At 40.3% G+C, this 7,450-nt stretch overlaps 1 pseudogene; it reads right to left on the reverse strand.

The window, feature by feature from the left end:
• Positions 1–5,482: 5,482 nt before the first annotated feature.
• On the reverse strand, positions 5,483–6,308 carry LOC102847816 (annotated as a pseudogene).
• Positions 6,309–7,450: the final 1,142 nt, after the last annotated feature.

Below are 7,450 nucleotides of genomic sequence, written 5' to 3' on the forward strand. Positions count from 1 at the left end.
GGTTTTCCTGATTTTTTTTTTAAACCCAAGTTTGGTTGAATCCACAGATGCTGATCCTGTGTATTTAAAGGACTGATAACTTTCATGTAATTGAGGGAAACAAATGATAATGCTTCTCGAATACATTATGTAGTGTTAGAAAGCAAGATGAAAACCCAATACTAATGACCAATCCTGAGCCAGTATAACAGAGTAGAATTAACCTGAAGCGTTTCCAAGGGTGGAGATTTTTTAGGACCTGACTGAGCAGCTAGAGTGTTTGAGACAATAATGTTGTTGCTGAGGAGCTGAGAGCTTTAGCCACTCTGCCTTTTCCTCATTGTTATTGAATCAGAACCAACTCATAGCTAACACTCCAAGGGGTTTCTGAAGGTGTAAATCACACGGGAGGAGCAGCATCTCTCTTCCACCAGAGTCATTGGTAGAGAGGTTCAATCTTTTGATTAACAGTACAATTCTCTTCAGATAATACCACCAGTCTGCCACTGTCATTTGTCATTGGGCGCCATCAAGTCATGTAGGACCCATGGTGATCCTATGCACAACAGATGTGAACCCTGTCCTGTCCTATGGCATCCCCACAGTCTCTGACATGCTAAGGTTTATTGCTGCAGTCACTGTGTCAATCTCCCTGGTTGAGGGACTTCCTCTCCTTTGCCATCCCCACCCCCTTACTAAGCACGATGTCCCTTCTGAGGTATCATCTCTCTTAGCAATATGCCCATAGGATGTGAGACAAAGTTTTCCTTTTTGTGCCTCCAAGGAACATTCTAGATGTACTCTCTCCAAGAGGTATCTGTTTTTCCTTTTGACAGTCTCTGGGCTACTCAGCACTCTTCTCCTATACCATAGTTCATTTGACTGTTGACTGTGCCGCTAGAGATCTCGGGTGGTGGGGGGGAACAACCAAAAAACAAAAACAAAAACAAAAAACAAACCCACAACAAAATTTGTTTGGGAAATAAGTCTGGCTTTGGTCTCATTGAATGAGAAGTGATATTGCCCACTCTCCGCCCATATTGGAACTTTTAGACTTGTAGGTTTATAGCAAGCGAGTGGCACTTTTGCAGTCTTCTTTCCAGAGAGTGTGGAACCCAGCCTTGGTGCACAGCTTGGTCAATGGGACATACTCAGATTCTTCTGCATATTGTTCAGCCTCGAGGACTCGGCATACAGGCCTTATCAGAAGCAAGCTGTAACTCTGCTGCTTACAAATTATGTGAACTGTGTCTTTTCTGTCCTCTCTTTATTGATCTATAAAATGAATGAGTTAGGGTTTTTGATTCCTAAGGCTTCTTTCAGTTCCAATTTCTGAGTTTCACAAAGCAACTGAAACCACAGATGAATTAGATGGGTGTTAATAATAAATTTTTAATCGGCCTAAATACTGCTTGTAAGGGACATATAATTTTTAAAATTACATATATATTGGAAGGATATAAGCCAAGGCTTATATATGTTGTTAAGTGCCTTTGAGTCAATTCTGACTAGAAGTAATCCTTTGTCCAACCGGAAGAAACACTGCCCAGATTGGTAGTCACTCTCTCATTATTTGTTTAACTCCATTATTGAAGTTTTGTCTCACATACTTTGGACATGTTGCTAGGAGAGGCTCCTCTTTGAAGAGGGACATCATGCTTGGAGAGGTGGAGGGTTATGAAAGCAGCATCCCTCAGCCAGATGGATTAACACAGTGACTGCAATAATGGGTTTAAGTATGTCAGAAATTAAGAGTGTGGGACAGGACAGGATAGGGTTCAGATCTGTTGTTGCTAGGGTTGCTATGAGTTGTACTCAAATTGACAGCATATAACCACAACGGTAACAACAGTTACTACTGAAAACCTCTAAGTCAATCTGTCCTGTCTTTTTCAAACATGAACATTTTTGCATTGTGAAAATCTGCTATAAGAGATCTTTCCAAAGTGTTGAAATGTTATCAGTTTGAAGACTAACAAGCATTTGATCCAAACTATAATTTTTCAATTACTTGATATGCAGCTGAAAGTTGTACAATGAGTAAGTATGACAGTAATTGATGCCTTTTAATTTTGTTTTGGAGTAAGAATACTGAATATCATCCCCTGGACTGTCAAAAGGCAAATATGTCCTGGAAAAGGGACAGACCAGAGTTTTCCTTTGAGGCAGGGTTAGTGGAACTTTATCTCACATACTTTGAGCATTTTGTCAGAAGGGACTGTGTCCTGGAAAAGCACATCATAATTGGAAAGGTGGAGGGTCAGCTAAGGAGAGGAAGACCCTCAATGAGATGAATTGACACAGGTGAGTTCAAGTATATTGAAGATGGTCAGGGTGGCACAGGATAGGGCAGGGTGCAAGTCCGTTGTTCATAGTCTACTTGATGACATTTAACGACAATAACAATACTTCTTGAAAATAATGTGATGTATTTTCCTAAGAATGACTTATTAATTCTTCTGACATCCCATGGTATATTTAATTTTTATAATTAACAGCACAACTTTAAGCCTTCATTTTTAAGTATACTTTAGTCAGGCATTCCTGGATCCTCAAAGTGATATTTTGCCTTTTAACATTTGAATGAGGTCTTTTACAGCAGATTGGTCGAGTGCACTATATTGTTTGAATTCTTAGCAGAGGCTTCCAGATCCAAAATGAAAGGAAATCCTTGATAAGGTCTATCTTTTTTCCGTTTATATTGTTTACTGCTTCAGTTGTAAGGAGTCTGGTTTTCATTATATTGAAAGGCAATCCATTATTGCTGTAAGACTATCTGTATGAAAAACAGATCTGAACCCTAATCCTATCCTGTGCAATTCTCACACTTCCTGACACATTAGATCCCATTGTGGTGGTGATCTTCTCAATCTACCTGGTTGAGAGTCTTTCTCTCCTTCGCAGAACCTCTGTCTTTCTGAGCACCATGTCCCCCACCAAGGGAAAGTCCCTCCTAGTAACATGCTCAATGTATCTGAGGCGAAACCTCATCATCTTAGCCTCCAAAGATAATGCTCTCCAAGACATATTTGTTTGTTATTTTGGCAATTCATGGAATGTTCAGAGTTCCTTTCCAACACCATAACTCAGATAATCAATTATTCTTCTGTCATCCTTATTCATTGTCCAGATTTCAGATGCTTAGCAAGTGATAAGAAAGACAATGGCCTGAATCAGACAAACCTTGGTCCTCAAACTGACATCATTACTCCTCAAAAATTTAGAGAGGTCCCTAAATGCAAACTTTTTCAGTGCAATACCTCTTCTGATTTCCTGACTGCTGGTACAAAAGGTGTTAATTATAAATCCAAGTAAGATGAAGTTGTTGATATTTTAAATCTTTTTATCCTCTATCACCAAGCTGTGCCAAGAAATCTGGAGAACAACCACTTGGCCAACTGACTGGAAGAGATCTATATTTGTTCCCATTCCAAAGAAAGGTGACCCAACTGAGTGTGGAAACTACAGAACAGTGTCATTGATTTCACATGCAAGCAAGATTCTACTGAAGATCATCCAAAAACGATTGGAACAGCACATCAGCAGAGAACGGCTGGAAGTCCAGGCTGGGTTTAGAAGGGGTCGTGGTACTAGGGATATCATTGCTAATGTTAGATGGATCTTGGCTGAAAGCAGAGAATACCAGAAGAATGTCTATCTGTGTTTCATTGATTATGCAAAGGCATTTGACTGTGTGGATCATAACAAACTGTGGCTGACTCTGAGAAGAATGGGAATCCCAGAACATTTCATTGTGCTAATATGAAACCTATACTTGGACCAAGAGGCAGTAGTCAGAACAGAGCAGGGTAACAATGCATGGTTCAAAATTGGGAAGGGTGTACGCCAGGGATGCATCCTATCTCCATACCTTTTCAACATGTATGCAGAGCAGATTATCCGAGAAGCTGGGCTCTATGAGGAGAATTGTGGCATCAGGATTGGTGAAAGGTCTATTAACAATCTGCGTTATGCAGATGACACAACCCTGCTTGCTGAAACTGAGGAGGACCTCATGCACTTGCTGTGAAGGGTCAAGGACTGCAGCCTTCAGTATGGACTAAGGCTCAATGTCAAGAAGACAAAGATTCTCGCCACTGGACCAATTAGCAGTGTCAGGATGGATGACGAAGAGATTGAGAGTGTTCACAGCTTCAGTTTGCTCGGCTCCACAGTCAACACTCTTGGTACCAGAAGTCAGGAAATCAAAAAGCGTATCGCTATGGGAAAGTCTGCCATTAGGGACCTCTCAAATGTACTCAGGAGCAACAGTGTCTCTCTGGAGACTAAGGTGTGCCTAATACAGGCCATGGTGTTTGCAATCGCTTGTTATGCATCAGAGAGTTGGACAATGACTAGGGAGGACAGAAGGAGAGTGGATGCTTTTGAGCTGTGATGCTGGAGAAGGGTACTGAATGTACCATGGACTGCCAGGAAAACAAACAGATTCATCTTGGAGAGGATTAAACCAAGCTACTCCTTGGAAGCAAAGATTCTGGGGCTTCGTCTGACATACTTTGGACATGTTGCCAGGAGGGACGGGTCCTTGGAGAGGGACATCATGCTTGGGAGGGTGGAGGGACAGCGCAGGAGGGGAAGACCTTCTATGAGATGGATTGATTCGGTGACTAGGGTAATAGGAATGGGTGTGTCAGAGGCAGTGCAGTTGGCGCAGGATAGAGCAGGGTTTAGAGCTGTTGTGCATAGGGTCACTATGAGTCGGAAATGACTCAACGGCACATAACAACAACATCAGCAATTGGCATGTATTTTAAGTATTTTGAATTCTTATCTACATTTTCTTATATTTTATCTAGAACTTTCTATTCAGATAACAATCAGAACAGTTGGTAGGGGTAGTCAAGTTACTGTCTAATACTTAGTCTGATTTATACTGGAGGCTGTCATTCTTTTTTATTATTTTTTTTGAGACTGTAAGTAAATTTTTATTGGGAAAGGAAGTTGTCAACTTAAACAGCAGCAAATGAAGAGTGAACAGGAAACTCCCTTTTATCACAAATATACATGACCCCCACAATATATTATCTAGGAGGCACTTCAATGTGTGACTCCAATGACCGCTGAGCCAGAAGTGTTGAATGTCTTTCTGTTCAATCTAATACTTCTGGATGTCCACTAAGAAGGAATACATTAAGAGCAGGGAAAATTGCTTACTGAAAGGGAGCCCCAAACAAGAGTAAGGGGAGGAATGTAGAAATCAAAAAGTTATGCAGAACACTCTTTTAATTGTATTTAACTACATGTTCATATCTTCACAGTAATACAATGCACAGTAGAACTTGTAGAACTGGTTCAGATTTAATACCAGATACATTTTAGTCTTCTACATAAGTGTTTGGAAGTTAACTTATGTTTCTATGAAATGAAGCTATTACTACTTTTCTATAGCAGTAACTGCACACCAGGAAGGCCAAGACAAACACAAATCAAGGAGTGGAGTTGTCCTAAAGCTGCGGTGTGAGAAGACTATAAACAGTTGATTCTATGCACATGAATGGGTTTCTTTGCTACAGGAAATCCAAGGGGAATAAGGACTGGAGATATGTAAAAGGTTTCTTGAGGGGGAAGAAGGATGACACCCTGTGAGCATGTAACTTTCACATTCTTCTCCTGCACTGTCTGATTTCCATAATGTTAAGTTGTCCTTAAGCAACTGCATGATAAGGTGCTGTCTTTGTATGAATCTTCATTCAGTGTATCAAGTTCTGCAATCGCCTCATCAAAAGCCTAAAATTTTAGCCAGTGTACAGGAAGCTCTGGGTTATTAAGGATCTCATAGTAAAATACAGAAAAGTTGAGATCCAGGCCCAGGCGGATAGAATGTGTGGGTTGCATCTCCTTCTTGCTTATATCAAATGCCTATTGGTAAGTTCCTTGGGAATTATCCATCATTTGTTTTCGATCATCACCACATGCTACTTCAGCAAGGTTCTAGAAACAATCTCCCTTCATTTTCAGATAGAACACCTTACTCTCTGGATTAGTTACATTGGTTATTAATACAATAATTCCAGGACTGTAGTGCAGATGAACCTCAGCTCAGACTCCACTTTCTGCAGATAGTCCTTAATCGATTAGCTGCAACTCCTTGGTGGGGATATCAGTTTTCTGCTCGATGCTTGAGATGACCTTCCAGGCTGACCAGCGGCCCCTGACAACATTCTTGTAGGCCACGGACAGCAGTTTGTGCTTCTCATTGGACAGCTTGGCCCCTTGCTCCATCACGGCCTCATGCAGGTGGCCAGATCGTCATAGCGCTCAGCCTGTTCCACGAACTTCGCTTTCTGGATCAACTTTGTCTGCTCCATGGTGGGCTGGAGGTGTGGGGACGTGAGGGGTGGGAGTTGTAGTGTCTTCTGGGATGGGGATGGGGTAGAGGCGACCAGGAGCGGAGGCTGTCATTCTTTATTCATTAGACTTTATAACTAATCCTTCTCTTGAGATTGGTTTTTTTCATTCTACTTTGCATTTGACAGGAAGAGACCAGTAATTGCAGCTTTTATGATTCCATGTAAGCTGCATAGTCCAATGGTGATTATTAAAACTCAAGGTATGGGAATGACTGTTTGAGAGATAATGTCAATGAAGGAAAGTGTGTGGGGAAATCTGCACAATAAAGTTATCAATGATTTGGAAAAAAAAAAAAACAACACAAAAAAAGCCCACAAAAAAAACCACACCTAACCAAACCTTGAGTACTACTATCAATGATGATATCTTGTTTCGGTTGTTTTTTGTTTTTGTTTTTGTTTTTTTTTTACTTGTACCTTTATAATATCTAGAGAGTATGACTATTTCTTCAGGACCTCTTGTTGCTTAAATGTCTCTTGTGAGATTTCTGGCTGTCCTTTGCCCAGTTTTAAATTAAAGTGTTTGTCTTTTTTGTTGTTGAGATGCTGACATACTCAATAAATTTAGTAGTCTACTGCCAGATCATTGACGAAAATTTCCACTTGTCTATATTTTCTCTTTTTACTCATTTGAAGAAGTCCTTGGCTGAATATAAATTTTTCGGTTTTGTGAGTTCCTATTTATTTAATCTATCTTCTGCTGTTTGCTCATTTTTCTGTTCACTATTCTATTTGTCCCTTTTATTAGGACCTTTACTATTGCTTTTATGTTTTCTCCCTTGATCTTTATAGTTTGATCCATTTTGAGTTAGATTTGTAAATATTGTAGGTTATGAGTTCTGTTTCATTTTTCTATGAATGTTGTTTTTGTTAGGTGTTATTGAGTCAACTATAAGTCAAAGCAACCTTGGCCACAAAGAATCGGATCTCTGCTCTAATCTTGCACCATCCTTGCAATCTATGCCATGCTTGAGCCACCGCTGAATCAATCCCCTTGAAGGTCATCCTCTCTTTTTCTTACCTCTCTTTCCCAGCATGTTATCTTTTTCAAGGACTGGTCCATAAAACATAAGTACCTGATTTTATCACCCCTGTATGTT

This window comes from Elephantulus edwardii, unplaced genomic scaffold, assembly GCF_000299155.1.
Source record: "Elephantulus edwardii isolate Elephantulus edwardi_28Jun2011 unplaced genomic scaffold, EleEdw1.0 scaffold00036, whole genome shotgun sequence".
NCBI classification, from domain to species: domain Eukaryota; kingdom Metazoa; phylum Chordata; class Mammalia; order Macroscelidea; family Macroscelididae; genus Elephantulus; species Elephantulus edwardii.